General features: G+C 41.4%; 1 protein-coding gene across 7 annotated transcripts in view; it reads right to left on the bottom strand.

Moving 5' to 3' along the window:
• sptan1 (spectrin alpha, non-erythrocytic 1) overlaps positions 1–20,144 on the bottom strand; it is a 114,793-nt gene extending 94,649 nt beyond the window's left edge. For 5 of the 7 annotated variants that reach the window (XM_084046696.1, XM_084046699.1, XM_084046701.1 and 2 more), the window contains exon 1: positions 11,573–11,691. The gene's annotated coding sequence lies outside the window, so the exon portion shown is untranslated. Of the gene's footprint in view, positions 1–3,933; positions 4,078–11,572; positions 11,692–20,060 lie in introns of those variants that run through there. The other 2 variants (XM_084046697.1, XM_084046698.1) reach the window with 2 other exon arrangements.
• Between the last annotated feature and the right edge of the window lie 683 nt (positions 20,145–20,827).

The raw sequence follows: 20,827 nt of genomic DNA, 5'->3' as shown, positions 1-20,827 counted from the left end.
GGGTTAATGATTGAACACACTGTAATGATTACTTATTATTATCCAGGATCATCCAATACATCATTGAGATGTTCATGATGGCTTCTACAGTGTCTCTGTAGAGACACAGTGTCTTCTATAGAAGACACTGTCTCTATAGAAGACAGTGTGTCTCTATAGAAGACACTGTGTCTCTATAGAAGACACTGTGTCTCTATAGAAGACAGTGTGTCTCTATAGAAGACACTGTGTCTTCTATAGAAGACACAGTGTCTTCTATAGAGACACAGTGTCTTCTATAGAAGACACTGTGTCTCTATAGAAGACACTGTGTCTCTGCAGAGACACTGTGTCTCTATAGAAGACACTGTGTCTCTATAGAGACAACCAGATGTCTTTGTCCTGAGGCACACACACACACACACACACACACACACACACTAAAGGAAATGCATGATGTAATGCAACACGTCCCAGTTACTATGGTTACCAATGTGTTATGAGGGAGGGTCAAGACTGACACCAGCCTGAAGGTATGAACACTCACACACCCATACACACACACACACACACACACACACACACACACACACACACACACACACACACACACACACACACACACACACACACACACACACACACACACAGAGGAATGAAGGAAGGATATGTGTAGGAAAAGAGAACAATGCCTCATTTCCTTATCCTTCAGTTGAACCAAATCAATCTGCTGCCTTGTTGCTGCAAAGAATGAGATTAAATCACACATTATTACATTTAAATCCACACACACACACACCCCTCCTTTACTCCTCCTTTACTCCTCCTTTACTCCATTTATGAGAGATATGAAGAAGAATGATTATAGTGTTTTGTGAGAGCCATGTATTTCCTCTGTGCTGGAAACAGCCGCGTGACGAGGCCACGGTGGTGTTTTTAACACATTGACCGCCAGAGGTTAATCTCATAATGTACTCACCAGGGCCAACGTTTTATTGTTGTTTTTTTCACGTCGCCATAGACCTTGTTAAATCCTTAGAATTGAGCTGTGCACTGTTTGTAAACATCGTGCAGATCTGCCTCGTTCGAGCAGTGAAAACCACGTGTCAAACGGTGCCTCCATGTTGTAGTTAGAACAGTTTATGTTAAACAGTGAAACGCGAGGAGAAAAAACTACACGGAGAAAATGGAGTTTCAGTTTCGTCATTAGAACGAGGGCTGACGGGATCGGCAAAACCGGATCCCGAATAATTGTGTTTCCGGTGGTGTTACAATGAAATCTGCCGTATCGAAAATCTTGCGGGGAAATTATAATGAGCAGATCTGGCAAAAAAAGGAAAAAGCACCACAGCCCGTAGGCTATGGGATTTACGGTTGGATTTATCGGCCCGTAGGCTACGGGCCCGGCGGTCAATGTGTTAATGTCAAATCTGATCCCATCACTCAATCAATCTAAAACTTTGGCCTTTAAACATGTTTAAATGTGATCAATCCAGAGTGGATGTATAGGCTAGCCTAGTATTAAAGCTCCTTAAGGGTTTTTATTTCCAGCCGTTTAATGTTTTCAAACGTCAACTATGGTTGTGAACATTTACACGCGTACATGTTTATGAGTTGTAAACGATAACTCTACATCACCGGCTAAAAAAAATACATGTTTTCTTACACCAGACAATAGGAGGCAAGGCATCTGTAAGTATTGCATTAACTTCTCTGGAAAACATGCCAACCAGTTAAATCTTTAAAATATCCTAATCAGGTCCAGACGGCTAGCGTAACCGATGTAGAAAACGGGAGGTTAAACGTTTTGACAAAATGTTGTTTCGTCACTCGACTAATACAACCTGAGGAGTTCCACAGAGGCAACAGAGAACTCCACAGAGGCATTTCCCGGCGGTTTACCAAAAACAAAAACAAGGAAGCGGTGCGTGGTTCAGTTCAGTTCATTCAAGGTACTATCTAACCTATCTAGTTCACTTCATTAGGTACTATCTAACCTATCTAGTTCACTTCATTAGGTTCTATCTAACCTATCTAGTTCACTTCATTAGGTTCTATCTAACCTATCTAGTTCACTTCATTAGGTACTATCTAACCTATCTAGTTCACTTCATTAGGTACTATCTAACCTATCTAGTTCACTTCATTAGGTACTATCTAACCTATCTAGTTCACTTCATTAGGTTCTATCTAACCTATCTAGTTCACTTCATTAGGTTCTATCTAACCTATCTAGTTCACTTCATTAGGTACTATCTAACCTATCTAGTTCACTTCATTAGGTACTATCTAACCTATCTAGTTCTAGCCTGGTAAACCCTCCCTCCGGAAATCTCATTTCCATTTGATTTCAGGAAGGAGTCTGGTCTGAACCGCCTTTCTGCAATAATCGCTGTGGGCTGGAGTTGGGCGGGAGTAATACCGTTGACTGACAACCCCTTCAACCAATGATCGTTTTTCCCCTTCAGCCAATCAGCAGTTCATTTTGACGAGCTCCAGACTATGTGACGCAACAGGACTTTTGGGACTGCCATGCCGAAAATAGGTTGCCTTATTGGGATACATGCGTGTCACTCCCCGCCCCTGCCGGTTCTCTAAATTTATATTTTTAAATAGGCTCTGTCATGATTAATTGACCACATATATGAAGTTAAACAACTAAATTCTATCCAAACGATATGTTAATAGTAAATTCCGTGCCTCAAAAAATAAGTTTGAGACCGTTTTAAGAACGAAACTAAGAAGTGACGGCACTCGGACAACAACAATGGCTGCCGTTCGTCTTTTGTCGGCGGCTCTCAGGCTGCACTCGGGTTCATTCGGGCTCACTCGAACTCGCCACCTGATTGGCCAACTGTCGCTGTCAATCACAGAACAATGAGCGACGACGCTGATAGGCTCGTCGGCTCGGCGAGCAGAGCGATTATTGGAGAAAGGCGGTTCAGACCAGACTCCTTCCTGAAATCAAATGGAAATGAGATTTCCGGAGGGAGGGTTTACCAGGCTAATCTAGTTCATCTACTTCATTCAATTCACTAACGAGTAATACAACGGCAATCCTCAAGGGATGATTATATTATCAAGGTTTCTTCTGTTTCTCTATGATTAACAGTGTCAGAGTCTTTCCCTGGACGCAGTGATGGTGAGTTTGCTGCATCCTTTCTCATCATAAAGTCCTTTCTCATCATAAGGTCCTTTCTCATCATAAAGTCCTTTCTCATCATAAAGTCCTTTCTCATCATAAAGTCCTTTCTCATCATAAAGTCCTTTCTCATCATAAAGTCCTTTCTCATCATAAGGTCCTTTCTCATCATAAAGTCCTTTCTCATCATAAAGTCCTTTCTCATCATAAAGTCCTTTCTCATCATAAAGTCCTTTCTCATCATAAGGTCCTTTCTCATCATAAAGTCCTTTCTCATCATAAAGTCCTTTCTCATCATAAAGTCCTTTCTCATCATAAGGTCCTTTCTCATCATAAGGTCCTTTCTCATCATAAAGTCCTTTCTCATCATAAAGTCCTTTCTCATCATAAAGTCCTTTCTCATCATAAGGCGTCAGAGACGCAGGAGGAACAGGTAGTCAGTAATTTAATGTCAACATCACTCACTCCCCTTACAGATGAGGAGTCAGAGAGACCTCCATGTTGTCTGAGAGTCACTAAAACACCAACTGTTACATCATGCTTAGGGTTAGGGTCACGACTAACTAATAATCACTCATAACAAATATCATCTTCATGCACAGAACGGCACCAACAAAACAAGCTGTAGTCTATTTCATAATGACCAAAAACTAATTCAAACTGGACCATCGTAGAACCAACAATCACATTCCCCATTTCACTCAATCAGTTGTGACATTATTATGAAATTAAACTAAATCAATGAAGTAACGCCTGAAACGATAAACTGGAAGACACAATGTGAATGAAGAAATGCATTCCAGAACACAAACCGGTTGTGTAGTTAAAGGTTCCTCTTGACTCCTTGTGTCCAGATCCTACATGTGTGGAGATCTAACAGATCTAACAGTCTATCAGTCTGCTGTAGACTCCATTAGTCTCCTAAAGCCTTGAAGAAGCAAAGTGTCTCTGTCTCTCTGCATCACACAGACGCATTACCCCTGCAGTATGAGGCTGTGAGGAGATGTAGCCCAGCCCATGCGTCTCTATGCTGCCTCTCTCTCTCTCTCTCTCCCTCCCCTCCCCCCTCCCTCCCTCCATCGCTTTATTCAGCAAAAACAACATCGCCACGGCCCCACTCTGGAAGGTTCTTCACTTCCTGCGCAGTCACAAAGTTTAGTTACAGCCGTAACACACAGACACACAGACACACACACACACACACACACACACACACACACACACACACACACACACACACACACACACACACACACACACACACACACACACACACACACACACACACACACACACACACACACAGGGTTGATAACATATCTATGCTGTCTGGCTCATATAGTTGCTAACATGATCAACATGGTCATGATTATTAGTGGGGAGGATTCTGGACGGTTACTTTAATTAAGAAATAAATAAAAGGTCCTTTTCAACCTGACCTCTGACCTTGTGATGAGATGAGGCATCAAACAGGCCTTAAATGGGTTAAAGGACGACTTCACCCATTTTCAACATATCTTCATACAATTGCTCCTCCTCACTAATGCTCATTCTAACATGTCTGTCAACTCACTCTGTGTCTCAGAGGAAACCTGCCTACCAGTGACATCATCGATGGGCAATCCAAGCTATTAGAAACTGTAGGTTTTGTATTCCTGGATGCATGCTATATTGTTCTTAGGGTATATATATATATATATATATATATATATATATATACCTTTACTTCTTAAAGGTGCATGACGCAGTTTGTTTGTTTTCAAGTCCAGGTTCCACAGCTGCAGCTCATCGCTGCACGCACATATATATATATATATATATATATATATATATACACACCGGTATATGGATGCATGCTATATTGTTCGTGCGTGCAGCGATTGCTGTAGAGCTGATCTCTATCCACTAAAACACAGCTCATCCTTATTGTCTAAAAACATTCAAAAACAATAAACTATACATCCTAATTTGGCCATCAATAAAGCCACACACACACACACACACGCACACGCACACGCACACGCACGCGCACGCGCACGCACACGCACACGCACACGCACACACACAGATGTAGGAGGAAACCATACAAGGCACCAACCTGCTCATCAGGAGCATTTAGGGGTTCAGTGTGTTGCTCAAGGACACTTCTACACTAACTCTGGGGAGCCGGGATCCAACTGGAAACCTGTCGGTTTCCATCCGGCCAATCTACCCCTGATCCACTGCCATGTGGACAACTACACAACTACACAACTACACAACTACACTACACAACACAACAGCACAACTACACAACACAAAAACACAACTACACAACAACACAACTACACAACACAACTACACAACTACACAACACACATGGGGGCGGCCATAGCTGAGTGGTTAGTGAGCCCGCCTAGGGAGCCAGAAGCCCTGGTTGACCCAGGTACGATTCCAGGCCAGGTCAGCATATGTGTCGATGAAATTAAATTTGTCCCTGAGCAAGACTCTTAACCCCTTATTGCTCACAGGTTCTCATTGGAAACAAGACCGCAAGGACTTTCATGAACAACCTGTTAAAAGGAATTATCCTTATCCTTACAACACAACAACACCACAACACAACAACAACACCACAACACCACAACTACACAACTACACAACGCAAAATGAAGAACACACCAGTAAGCAGTTTGTAAAGTGAAGCTTTAGCTGCTGTAGAGCTGAAGCTGAGAGCTAGAGAGGTTATTGATTAGTTGTGTTCACCCTTCCCCCACCCCCCACCAGGACGAGACACATGTATTAGTAATGGACACAGACAGGTCATACAGGGAGGAGGGCAGCGCCATCTTACATCAAATTAAAGCCTGTATATCAGCCAACGCCATCACTACATCCTACACACACCATCACTACATCCTACACACACCATCACTACATCCTACACACACCATCACTACATCCTACACACTCCATCACTACATCCTACACACACCATCACTACATCCTACACACACCATCACTACATCCTACACACACCATCACTACATCCTACACACACCATCACTACATCCTACACACACCATCACTACATCCTACACACACCATCACTACATCCTACACACACCATCACTACATCCTACACACACCATCACTACATCCTACACACACCATCACTACATCCTACACACTCCATCACTACATCCTACACACACCATCACTACATCCTACACACACCATCACTACATCCTACACACACCATCACTACATCCTACACACACCATCACTACATCCTACACACACCATCACTACATCCTACACACACCATCACTACATCCTACACACACCATCACTACATCCTACACACACCATCACTACATCCTACACACACCATCACTACATCCTACACACACCATCACTACATCCTACACACACCATCAGTAAACCTAAGCTTTACATACATGGACACAGATGTAGAGAAATGAAGCCTCTCACACTGACTATGCATCTGAACACATGATAGAACATTAAGGGAGCGTGCTAAATGCCTGAACTCTGTAAACTGTAAACAACTGTATGAGAGCTATAAGAATCCTAAACTAGAAAAAGTGCACAGGTCTCCGCCGGGTCAGAAATCGGCCTCATGGTGGCGCTATAACAGGCCCATCTGAAAATGTGAAACATTTGGGGCAGAGGTTTGGAATTGTCATCCAGGGAGTGTGTGTGCAAAGTTTTGTTGCGATCAGGCCAACGGTGCCGGAGATTAGCTGTTCACAGACAGAAGGACACACGGACAGGGGCTAAAACATACTCTCTCAGGGGCTCTCAGGGGCTAAAACATACTCTCTCAGGGGGTAAAACATACTCTCTCAGGGGGTAAAACATACTCTCTCAGGGGGTAAAACATACTCTCTCAGGGGCTAAAGCATACTCTCTCCGCCATGCCTTCGGCCTGGTGGAGACAACTATGCCAGGCGACCAGTTGTACCATTAGAAACATCACATCATAATAACTGTGTGCACAGTAAAGTCAGGTGACATGTTGAACAACAGATACTACTGTAGTGTAGATTATTATTATACAGCAGGTTGCCATGGAGATGTGATTAACCTTTGGGTTGAAAGATAGAAGTCCAAATGACATAAAGGGGCCATATATATATAAATAAAGTTTATTATTATATATCTCATGTCTCAGGACCAGGGAGACGTTGAAGATGAAATGTTGGTACGGGCAATAAATGTTTGGCTAAACCCTAAAGTTATGTCTAACCTTATCCTCAGTAAAACAAATACAAGAATACAAGAACCGCTGGTTCCGGTTACCAACACAAGCCTGGCCAGCTGATCTTTTCACTCTGAGCTGCATAAGGAACAATGGAGCTGCATAAGGAACAGTGGAGCTGCATAAGGAACAGTGGAGCTGCATAAGGAACAATGGAGCTGCATAAGGAACAGTGGAGCTGCATAAGGAACAGTGGAGCTGCATAAGGAACAGTGGAGCTGCATAAGGAACAGTGGAGCTGCATAAGGAACAGTGGAGCTGCATAAGGATCAGTGGAGCTGCATAAGGAACAGTGGAGCTGCATAAGGAACAGTGGAGCTGCTTAAGGAACAGTGGAGCTGCATAAGGAACAGTGGAGCTGCATAAGGAACAGTGGAGCTGCATAAGGAACAGTGGAGCTGCATAAGGAACAGTGGAGCTGCATATGGAACAGTGGAGCTGCATAAGGAACAGTGGAGCTGCTTAAGGAACAGTGGAGCTGCATAAGGAACAGTGGAGCTGCATAAGGAACAGTGGAGCTGCATAAGGAACAGTGGAGATGCATAAGGAACAGTGGAGCTGCATAAGGAACAGTGGAGCTGCATAAGGAACAGTGGAGCTGCATAAGGAACAGTGGAGCTGCATAAGGAACAGGAACAGTGGAGCTGCATAAGGAACAGTGGAGCTGCATAAGGAACAGTGGAGCTGCATAAGGAACAGGATCAGTGGAGCTGCATAAGGATCAGTGGAGCTGCATAAGGATCAGTGGAGCTGCATAAGGAACAGTGGAGCTGCATAAGGAACAGGAACAGTGGAGCTGCATAAGGAACAGTGGAGCTGCATAAGGAACAGTGGAGCTGCATAAGGAACAGTGGGGCTGCATAAGGAACAGTGGAGCTGCATAAGGAACAGTGGGCCCCGGACAACACGGCCCACCATTGGTTTAGATGTGGTGGGCTTGAATCTACATTTCCATTACAAACGAGGGGCGACATCAGGGCCGTGCTGGCCACTGGGACATTTGGGACAATTCCTGAAAGGCCTCTCCATTCCAGGCCGACCAGGCCGGCCGTTTAAAAAAACCTTAGGGGCCTCTATCTGAGATTCCCAGGCTGAATTAGGGGCCCAGCGCGTCCCTGGGCTAAATACATATAACACTTTCCCCCCTTAACACATTGGGTGCCAAAACCGTATATATACTGTTTTTGAAAAAAAAAATACAGAGATACAGAGATCTCCATATATGGTCACATCAGTTGGATCACTGGTGCAACATAGATGTGAGGGCCACAAAGCAGACCTCTAGATGTGAGGGCCACAAAGCAGACCTCTAGATGTGAGGGCCACAAAGCAGACCTCTAGATGTGAGGGCCACAAAGCAGACCAACCTCTAGATGTGAGGGCCACAAAGCAGACCTCTAGATGTGAGGGCCACAAAGCAGACCTCTAGATGTGAGGGCCACAAAGCAGACCTCTAGATGTGAGGGCCACAAAGCAGACTAGGGATGCACCGAATGGGAAATTCTTGGCCGAAACCGAATGCCGAAAATAGAAAACAGTTGGCCGAAAACCGAATACCGAAAGGCCGAATATGATAAATATATATAATGAATTTATTTGTTTACCAATGTTGATCAGCTACCTGATTATAGCAAAATACATGATTATAGCAAAACTTAAATAATAATCACTATTATGGGTCCATAAAACATTTATTAAGCACTTTTGAATGCATACATTAATTCCAGACTGACTGCTGAAAGATTGTAAAATGTAAACATTTACTGTATATAATTATATAATAAGATTATTCCAGATTTTATTCCAAGATTTTTTGAAAATAGCATTGTTTCGGTGTCTTTCGGTGATATCGGCCGATAGGTTTCGGTGTCTTTCGGTGATATTTTTTCGGCCTAAAAACCCTTTCGGCCGAAAGCCGAAAATGCATTTTTTAACCATTATCGGCCGATATGTTTCGGTGGCCGAATATTCGGTGCATCCCTAAAGCAGACCAACCTCTAGTCTGTATAAGAGAAGTATTTGCAATGTTAACTATTTCACAGCAGCCTTCAAAGTGTGCCTAATCACACCAGTGTGAGAATACACAGTCATACGGTGAGAGGCAGGCAGGCAGACAGACAGACAGACAGACAGACAGGCAGGCAGGCAGGCAGGCAGGCAGGCAGGCAGGCAGGCAGGCAGGCAGGCAGGCAGGCAGGCAGACAGGCAGGCAGGCAGGCAGGCAGGCAGGCAGACAGACAGACAGACAGACAGGCAGACAGACAGACAGACAGACAGACAGACAGACAGACAGACAGACAGACAGACAGACAGGCTATGGCCGCCCCTATATTACACTCTCAGGGTCAGATTAGGGTCCCTCCCAGAGAATGAAAAACAAACGGTACTGCAGACCTACAGATCAAACTACTGGCTGTGCTTGAAGTTAAAGTGTTTGCGAGGAATCACAGGCCTGTTTGAATTCAATGCATACAGGCCTGTCCACTGAATACTTTATTACATACTTTATTACATACAGGCCTGTCCACTGAATACTGTATTACTTCATAAAGTATTCAGTGGACTGAATACTTTATTAACTGTATTAGTTCATAAAGTATTCAGTGGACTGAATACTTGATGTACTTTATTAGTTAATAAAGTATTCAGTGGACTGAATACTTTATGTACTTTATTACTTCATAAAGTATTCAGTGGACTGACAGGACATTCCTTCTGCTAAACTAAACACATAAAGATAATGTGGTGATAAAAATAGAAAAGATAAACGTTATGTTTCTGTCTTTACATCCAACTAAGGAGAGGATTTAAATGAAAAGATAAACCAATGAAAGTGAATTAAATTAATTCCAGTTAACATGATGACCGTTGAGGAATGGAATGGAACATTGGTGGAAAAAGCACTCAAATGTACTTAAGTAAGAGTATCAATACTGCGATGTAGAAATGCTCCATTACAAGTAAAAGTACAAAATTCAAAATTGAGTAAAAGTACAAAAGTATTGGCATCAAAATATATTTAAAGTACATAAAGTAGAAGTACTCATTATGCAGAATGTCCCATTTCACAAGTTTTCAAAAATGTATAACAAGCTTTTAAAAATAGCAGATCTACAAGCTCACAATGCGTCGCGATGCATTGTGAGCTTGTTTAAATCATTATTAATGTTAAATACATTCTGTTTAAATCATTATTAATGTTAAATACATTCTGTTTAAATCATTATTAATGTTAAATACATTCTGTTTAAATCATTATTAATATTAATAATAATTACTTTTACTCCATTACAATTATTTGAAAACTTTGAGTTACTTTGAAGATTTAGATTATTATTACAAAACACACATTAACCACTTCAACCCATTATACATTTATTTATATATATATATATATATATATATATATATATATATATATATATATATATATATATATATATATATATATACACACACACACACACACACACACACACACACATTTCAGCCATTTGAAAATACTAAATAGCAGATCTACAAGCTCACAAATTGTGAGCTTGTAGATCTGCTGATTTTTATACATTTGAAAACTTAAGTGAAAGAAATGGGACCTTAATTCTGCATTTCTACTTTTATTACTTTAAGTACATTTTGATACCAACTCGAGTTAAATTTTAAATTCGGGACTTTTTACTAAGTAACGCAGTATTTTTACTTAGTAACACAGTATTTCTACATCGCAGTAATGATGATACTTTTACTTAAGTTTTTTTTTAAAGTCGTCACTGGGCGGATCCCAGATCAGCTGCTCTGATAAAAACATGATATTTATATATTTATATCATTTTAATCATTATTAATGCTGTTCAGACAGAATGTCAATAAAGGTTAATGATTCATATAACGTTGTAACTACACACAGTGCTACATGCTAACCTGTGTAGCATGCTAGTGAATACACATACAACTACTAGCTACCGCAGCTAGCATCCATGCTAGCAGAAACAGCAGAGCTACAAGCTCACTGCGCGTCGCCTCAGTGACGCGCAGTGAGCTTGTAGATCTGCGGTTTTCGTCCGTCTCGCGACGAAGGCGAAGCCCCTCCCCTCCCCCATCCACACACACATATATAATACTGTCTGCAGAGACAGAATGAACTAAAACACTAAATAGTGTTTATTATTAAACATGATAAACACTGTTACCTGGTCTGAATGGAGAGAAGAGCAGAAGAAAGGAGGAATAGAGGAATAGAGGAATAGAGGAGAAGAGAAGAGTCCTGCTCGAGCTGTTTCTGTTCTGTTGGACACAGAGAGATGGTAGGGTGGGGGGGGGGGCGGGGCAGCGCTGTGACGTCAGCAGCACACACAGGGCTGGGCGGGGCTGCAGCAAACCCCCGAACCCGAGAGCTGACGGAAACAGACGAAAACACCCGAGCCCGACTGCTGACGGAAACAGCCGAAAATACCCGAGCCCGACTGCTGACGGAAACAGACGAAAATACCCGAGCCCGACTGCTGACGGAAACAGCCGAGTCCCACCATATGCTCGCATTGAGGGAATAATGTTTTTCGTGTTTCGTTTAGCATGGTGGTTTTAGTTGAAAATAAGGGAAACCCGGCGGAGTCCAGGACGGGGACCCCCATGGGGTCCTGGGGGGGTGGGGGGGTACCAGGGGGTCCCCAGCAATTATTTGAACCACTTTAACAATATTTTATACTTTGGCTATTCAAAAATAGCAGATATGCAAGTTCATTCATTGCACTTCGTGCCGTGCTGTGAGCTTGTAGATCTGCTATTTTGGAAAAATGCTGTCATAGATAAATATTTTTGGAGACAGAGGGTCCGCAGCAATTTTGGGGGTCCTTGACACGAAAAGGTTTGAGAACCACTGCTCTATTTATGAGAAAAATAAAGGATGCCCAGAAAAGGATACATTTTCTGTATGTATGTAGAGTTTTTGTATATTATATTAACCACTTGAACAAGGTACAAGGTCCTCTAAACTGGATCGCTCATAAAAGCACAATGTTTTATTTAAAATGAGTTCCCACGCACTCACATCATGATGACATTTAAGAACAGACAGATATACACACTACTATGCAACACTATTACTATTTAATACTTTACATTTTATGCAACACTATTACTATTTAATACTTTACATTTTATGCAACACTATTACAATTTAATACTTTACATTTTATGCAACACTATTAATATTTAATACTTTACATTTTATGCAACACTATTACAATTTAATTAAATTGTAATAGTGTTGCATAAAATGTAAACTATTAATAGTTTACATTTTATGCAACACTATTACTATTTAATAGTTTAGATTTTATGCAACAATATCTTGTCATCGTGACACATGTTTTCATCCTGAAACAACAGAATAGAATAAAAACCAGAGGTTATGAAGCCTCTAATGTTATTCTACGGACTGTGTCGCCCTCTAGTGGACAAACTCTACTCTCGTCTCCTCTAGGTATAGTATTTATAACTATGACGCAGTGACTCAACAAACACTACTTATGGATATTTAGTCCATTTAATCATTTTATAAAGAGCGTCATCATAATAAGATGATGATTTGTATTGTTAATTCCTCCTCCACTCATTGGTTTGTTAGTTTGTTGCTGCATAAAGCAGCTAGCTGCTAGCTAGCCACTAGCTACATAAACAGACACACGTCACACATTACGTCATCAAACACGTGACATGTCAAACGTCGAACGTAACGCTGCGCTGGACTACATTTAAAGAACTACATGTTCCATCGACCATGGGTGGCTACAAAACTACAATCGACTAGCCTACTACATCTCCCATACACCCAGGGTAGCTAGAGGACTACATTTAAAGAACTACATTTCCCAGCCACCATGGATGACTAGAAGAACTACACTAGAAAGGACTACATTTCCCGCTCACCTAACTGTCATGCTTCACGTAGAACGCCACGTAAATGCTTCCGTTTTCTACGACGACGGTGTCGCGCGCCGAAAATAGCCGATCTACAAGCTCACAATGAGTCTCATTGTGAGCTTGTAGATTTGAACAGCTTCATGTAGAAACCAGCGCCATGTTGCGTCATCTCGTGTTTAATATTTTAATGATTAGGGTTCTTTATTGACGACTAGACTTCCACTTGTATTTACTCATTTTGTCCACACGAGGGCGACAAGGGCCGTTGAATACAACCAGTCAGATGTTTGTGAAGTGTCGTAAACATGAACACATTTATAACATTATTATAACAATACATAACACATATATAACACATTATATAACATATATAACACATTTTTACATTTATAACATTATTATAACATTATATAACACATATATAACACATTGTAACATTTATAACATTATTAGTTCAATGGATTTACATCAATGTTGTGTTTTTACAGTCAGTCAGTTAGTTAGTTCGTCAGTAAGTAATATAATGTATTTAATATAATAATAATATAATGTATTTAATATAATAATAATAATATAATATAATGTATTTAATATAATAATAATATAATATAATAATATAATATAATGTATTTAATATAATAATAATATAATATAATGTATTTAATATAATAATAATATAATATAATGTATTTAATATAATAATAATATAATGTATTTAATATAATAATATAATATCCAAGCAATATTTGTACCTACAAGACCATCTATTTTTGGCAAAGAGCTTTGGTGTAGACAGACAACATCAGTCCAAGTACAGATATACAACCCAGACAGACTCCTCTCTTCATCCCCTCTGTAGCTGTTCCAGAGAGTGGTTGAATTTTGTGGTATTGATTTTATTATTTTTCTGAAAATATGAAAAGTGAATATTGTTTATTTTGGGTAATATACTGTATTGTATGTTGGTGATATAGTGCCTTCCACTCTGCAGTGTGGCCTGCTGTAGCAGATATCACGTGACACCAATCATGGCAGCATCGGGTTCACCCGTGTGAGCTTGGGTGCTGGTAATCAGAACAAACAGGGTTTCAGAGCTGTGAGGAGCTCTGTGTCTGTGTCAAGAAGAAAATATATAAAATGATAAAAAGTACTAACACTCCTGAGCATATTTGGGCAGAAGGCGCACACGGTATGTCACTTGTTTATTTTGTTGGTCTGTACAATGATTGTTGTTGTTGTTTTGTTGTGTGTTTATGCAACTAAAAATGGACATTTCATGTGTTATGTGGACATTTCATGGACATTTAAAAAGGAATACAGCATGGCTGTCAACAAGGACATAATTCATGTACATAATTCATTGTGTTTAAAAAGATATTATTTGTATTATGTCATTTCATTCACAGTTTTTCACGTTGTCTACATGGGTGAAAATAAAAAGCCCTCGTGAACATCAGTTGGAGCGTGGTTTACTCTGCCTCGGTAAAAGACAGTTTAGGAGCAGTTATACCCTCATTCTCTGCTTGTCCTCTCTTTATCCTCTCTTCTCACGCTGTCCATTCTACACTTATTCTACACTATACTCTACATGTGCAAACATTGTGTTATGATGGTTAATATTTTCCAAAAATCTAAAATGAATACTATCATTATTAAAACAGTCCTTACCTGCTGTACCTGGTAATGGAAGCCTTTCATATGATAAATATAAATTAAAACGTCTTTGGTCTCTTACTGGACATTTTAATATAAGTTAGTGAAACAGTAATAGTTTTCCATTGTTTAGCCTGTTAACCACTGCATAGAAATGACACATTTTCTTACTATACCTTTGAAGATTGTTCTGCAAAATTCTACTTCATTCACAAAACAACCACTTGAACCCTTGCCTCCCTATTCTGGGGGGAACATTAGCCGAAAATAGCATACAAGCTTGTAGATCTGCTATTTTCGGCAAAGAGGTTTTGTGTACAGGGAAAAAAAGCTGGATAAGTATCATAAGTGTCCTTGAGCAAGACACTGAACCCACTGCTTCTGATAGTAGGTTGGTGCCTTGCATGGTTTTCTCCGCCATCGGTGTGTGAATGGGGGAATGTGAAGTACATCGTACAGCGATTTGAAGGGCCGGAAAGACTATGAAGGCATTAAATGCATAAATGCAGTCCATCTACCTGTGCACAAGATGTAACAATATAAAACAACCTTGAACCATGACTTTAAGTAGCAAAAACAGTGAATCCACAAGCTCACAACGCATAGCGACAGAATGTGAGCTTATAGATCTGCCATTCCTTAAATATTCTTTAAAGCGAAAGTGGTCAAGTGTGTCTGTGGGTTTAAAAAATATTTAACCAATGAAAAGAGCTTGTGACTAAATACTACACTGGATACATTGGAACACAGGTTATTTTTCCCCATTTCCTGAAAACGAAACAGTTTTAGACATGCAAGGTTTCTGTTTCACGGCTTGATAAAGCTGAGGAGCCCACAAAGACAAGAAGACCACTTCATTGTGTTGTTGATTGCAGTCCGTTTCTTTAGCCCCCACCACCACTTTAGACCTGAAGCCTGCAATGAAAAAACAAAACAAAAAAACATCAACAGCAAATCTAGATGTTGCGTAGTACAGACAAGAAAAAATGTCTTCATGACTATAAATCTTATCAATCACATGTGTACACCGTGAAGAAGCAATCAACAGATAACTCTTCCACTGACAGAATGGATGGCTGTCTTTCTTTTTAAAATATTTTTGGGGTCTTTTTCGGTACGGAGTCTCACTTTTTGATGGGTGTTGGTAGGGCATTCCACACGTTGGTGGCATAACAGAACAAATTTAACCCCAAGTTAGTACCGAATCTGGGTTGAACGAGTTCAGTGGAGCTCCTTCTGGTGTTGGGCCTGCATGTGTCTCTCACGTTGTTGAAGCAGTTAGACAGGTACATGGGCTCGATGATCCCTTGAGTATCTTGAAGACCAGGCCCATTGCAAGTTGCTGTACTCTGTCCTCTACCCTGAGCCATCCCACCCTATAGTATAATGAGCAGGGGTTAGGCCAGTCCTAGGTGTGAGGTTTAGTAGTAACCTGATCACTTTGTTTTGGGAGGTCTGAAGTTTTGCTTTTGTTTTAATGCCTTTGAGGTACTAGTGTACCATGAGGTGCATGCATGGTCATACAATGGGCTTGCTTCAGGGGATTAGGGACTATGAGTTAATCAACATAGCCTTTCTTTAAGTATACCTGGTGTTGAGGTGTGGGGAGGGGCTGTCACCAGCATATTTGACATGGCCGGCATGAACCTGAGAGGATACTTATTCCATGTGTACAGTGGAATACATAGTCTTCATAATTAGCTACAATGAGGACACGTTGAATAAACACTTACATTTAGGTGTTGGGTGATCACTGAAGTGTCTGGTGTTGCTGAGCTGCTTAAGTCCCCTCATGCCGTGGTCGCCTGCCGCTAGCTGCATATCCATGCTCTTCTCTGGTCATACGTCTTGTTTATAGATCACAGAATCAGTACCAACAGCCATCAGACACAAATCTCAAGGCACCAAGCATGACACACAATAACAGATAAATGTCAGTATTAACAGATGAAATGAACATATGGTACTGGTTGCTGTGTTTCTCTGTACCTTTATCAGTCTATTTTTAAATATTATTATTATTATTATGGTGGGGTCCAGAATCCTGTCTCCTGGGGTAAGTCACAAGAGCATGGTTCAAGTTATAATCTGAGCTTTGTGGGGGTCTCAAAAATAACTAACTGTGGGTGGAGATGAATAAATAATAGGCTGTGCTGTGCTGTGCTGTGCTGTGTGTGTGTGTGTGTGTGTGTGTGTGTGTGTGTGTGTGTGTGTGTGTGTGTGTGTGTGTGTGAGAGACTGCTGCTCATTATTTGGAAACACACACACACACACACACACACACACACACACACACACACACACACTCACACACACCTTAACAGGGACATATTCTGTAGCTTATTAAAAACGGCTTAGGTGGTAGGGATCATAAGTCAATCAAGATAGCCTTTCTTTAAGTATACCTGGTGTGGAGAGGGGCTGTCAACAGCACAACAGTAACATGCTGGCATGGCTAGCATGTTACCTAGAGAGGATAATTATTACAAATGTACAGTGGAATAGATAAGTCTTCAGTCTTCAGCTACAAAGAGGACACCATTGAATAAAAAGGCATCAAAATTAAAAACTCACATTCAGGTTGTTGGGATACAAGTCTCAGAAATGTCTGGTGTTGGCTGAGCTGCTTAAAAAGAAGATGGTAGGCCTCGAGTCCTGTTCAAGACGATCTTTACTGCACGTCTCTCCCCATCTCTCACATATTTTTTCCTGTCCTTCTCCACTATACCTATAAATAAAGTCAGAAAAGACCCAAAAAAAATCTTTTAAAAAAAGATGGGAAAAGAAAAATGGAACACTTGGCAATACAACAAAAGTTTACAATTGAACAAAGTTTACATTTTGATGTGTCAATATAAGTAGTCAGTGTAGTATAGACCAATTATTTGTTAACAAACATTGACACTGGACGCACAGGTGACTGCTTCATGTAATCAATTCCCAACAGAATGCCAAACCTGCTGTTTTGGGGTTCTGCTGGTTTTAGTTCATTCAACCCTCTTGTGTGTTGGCTAGTGAGGTGCGTCCTAGTGAGACATATGTACTTCACCCCGCAACGGTATTGCGCGCCGAGAGCTGACATACAAGCTCACAACCACGTCGCGGATGAGACTGTTGTGAGCTTGGAGGTCTGCTGTTCTCAGACGTTCTCTGCGCGCGACACCTTCGCGGGACGGACGGGCTGCAGCTGAGTGAGCAAGAGCAGGTTCTGGTGCCGTGATCATAGAGCGCTCCCTCCGTTCTTATGACAGACACTGGAGGAGGGGTTTGGGGGACAACTGTTTTGAATTGCTATTATTGTTTACACACAACAGAAACCAAGGATTATATATTTCAAGAGCGAGAGATCACATTAAAAATCCTAAGCATTCTTCCTCCATACTGGGAGAAAAACAGCATCTGAAAGTTTCATGGGATGCATTTTTACATGTGAGGCTGTGACCACTTTTACATCGCATCTTATGAGCGGTGGGGTTCAGTTGGTGCCGGCCTGCGTGCGCATACTGGTTCTTATTAGTGTGACGTAGTCTGTTAAGGCGTCTATATAGTCGCTGGTGAAGTCTAGGGTGGTGAAGTCGGGTGTAATATAATGAAAGACACACGAATGTACAAGAGATACAGAGTCACTTTGAACGTACCATATGCACAGCATACTTTCTCAGCCTGGATCCCTCGAGCCCTGTGGTCGCCGGTCACTGGCTGTACGTCCGTGGTCTTGTCTGGTCATGTGTCTCATTCGTAGTTCATAGGTCACAGAATCAGTCCCAGCAGCCATCAGCCAAAAATCTAAAGGCACCAAGCATGACACACAATAACAGTTTTAACAGATAATACTAGTTCTGTACCAGTACCAATCTCCTCATTTTTCCCCCCTTATTTTTTGCATTTTTCAATTATATAACACATGTACAGTATGGCTCTTGGGTAAAAAAAAAAAAGCCTACAAACAATCAAACAAAAACAGAGTAGATAGACATCACATGAAAATACATACACAACATTATAAAAAATAAATAAATAAATTACCATTTATTTATCATTCAATTTGTTCAAGAATCATCTCTAACATGTCAGGTTAGTACACACACACACACACACACACACACACACACACACACACACACACACACACCTACCTCTCTCTCAAGGCCAAATATATACACACACACACTCACTCTCCACGATAGCTTTCGTACAGAGTGAGGTTCCAAACAGGGCTAGGAGCATACTATAAGCCAGGGGCCTTCAACAGGGGGTCCGGGACCCCTAGGGGGTCCTCAGAGCTACTATAGGGGGTCCGCCCAATCTTTGTGTGATAGGATTTCGTTTTTTTTACATTAACCACTTGAACCCTAGAATTCCTTTTCTGAGGGGAACATTAGTCAAAAATAGCAGATCTACAAGCTCTCAATGCCTCGCCTCGTTGAGAGCTTGTAGATCTGCTGTTTTCGTCCGTCTCGCGACGAAGGCGAAGCCCCTCCCCTCCCCCTTCCACACACATATATAATACTGTCTGCAGAGCAGGGCAGGAATTTCAGGGAGGCCACGAAGGCCATGGCCGTCGTTGCCCCACAGTTTGGCCTTGTACCCCACAAAAAAATGACATGCCCTGAGGCCATAGTGGCCTTCATGCCCCAGCTGACTGAATCACTTTCTCCTGTCTTTTTCTTGTCAATATGTAGACACCAGTGTCTCTTCTTTCCAGTGAATTCTTCACTTTCCTGAGTGAAGCAATTCACTCACTTCACTTCCTCTTTAAACCAATCCAGTGACTTTGATTGGTGCAGGGCTGAGCATGGATCAGATTGTAAATACCATAATGTATTGATTTCACTGCAGATAGTCTACATATTACATTTAAAATCATCCTTAACCCTTAAATTCAATTAATTATTTCTTTGCAATGGACTAAAATCTTGTTTTATTTGATGGCCTTCCTGCCCTGGCATTTGGCCTTTGTGCCCTCAAAATATGTTCCTGTTTCAGTCTGAATGGATCAAGTGGCCTTGCCCCTAAAATGACGAAATTCCAGGCATGCTGCAGAGACAGAATGAACTAAAACACTAAATAGTGTTTATTATTAAACATGATAAACACTGTTACCTGGTTTGAATGGAGAGAAGAGCAGAAGAAAGGAGGAATAGAGGAATAGAGGAGAAGAGAAGAGTCCTGCTCGAGCTGTTTCTGTTCTGTTGGACACAGAGAGATGGTAGGGGGGGGGGGGGGGGGGGGGGGGGGGGGGGGGGGCGGCAGCGCTGTGACGTCAGCAGCACACACAGGGCTGGGCGGGGCTGCAGCAAACCCCCGAACCCGAGAGCTGACGGAAACAGACGAAAATACCCGAGCCCGACTGCTGACGGAAACAGCCGAAAATACCCGAGCCCGACTGCTGACGGAAACAGCCGAAAATACCCGAGCCCGACTGCTGACGGAAACAGCCGAGTCCCACCATATGCTCGCATTGAGGGAATAATGTTTTTCGTGTTTCGTTTAGCATGGTGGTTTTAGTTGAAAATAAGGGAAACCCGGTGGAGTCTGTGGAATTATTTTAACCACTTTAACAATATTTTATACTTTGGCTATTCAAAAATAGCAGATATGCAAGTTCATTCATTGCACTTCGTGCCGTGCTGTGAGCTTGTAGATCTGCTATTTTTGAAAAATCCTGTCATAGATGAATATTTTTGGAGACAGAGGGTCCGCAGCAATTTTGGGGGTCCTTGACACGAAAAGGTTTGAGAACCACTGCTCTATTTATGAGAAAAATAAAGGATGCCCAGAAAAGGATACATTTTCTGTATGTATGTAGAGTTTTTGTATATTATATTAACCACTTGAACAAGGTACAAGGTCCTCTAAACTGGATCGCT

Source organism: Gymnoscopelus microlampas (assembly GCF_963454915.1).
Source record: "Gymnoscopelus microlampas genome assembly, chromosome: 21".
In the NCBI taxonomy this organism is placed as follows: domain Eukaryota; kingdom Metazoa; phylum Chordata; class Actinopteri; order Myctophiformes; family Myctophidae; genus Gymnoscopelus; species Gymnoscopelus microlampas.
This window is presented reverse-complemented; position numbering and strand designations above follow the sequence as displayed.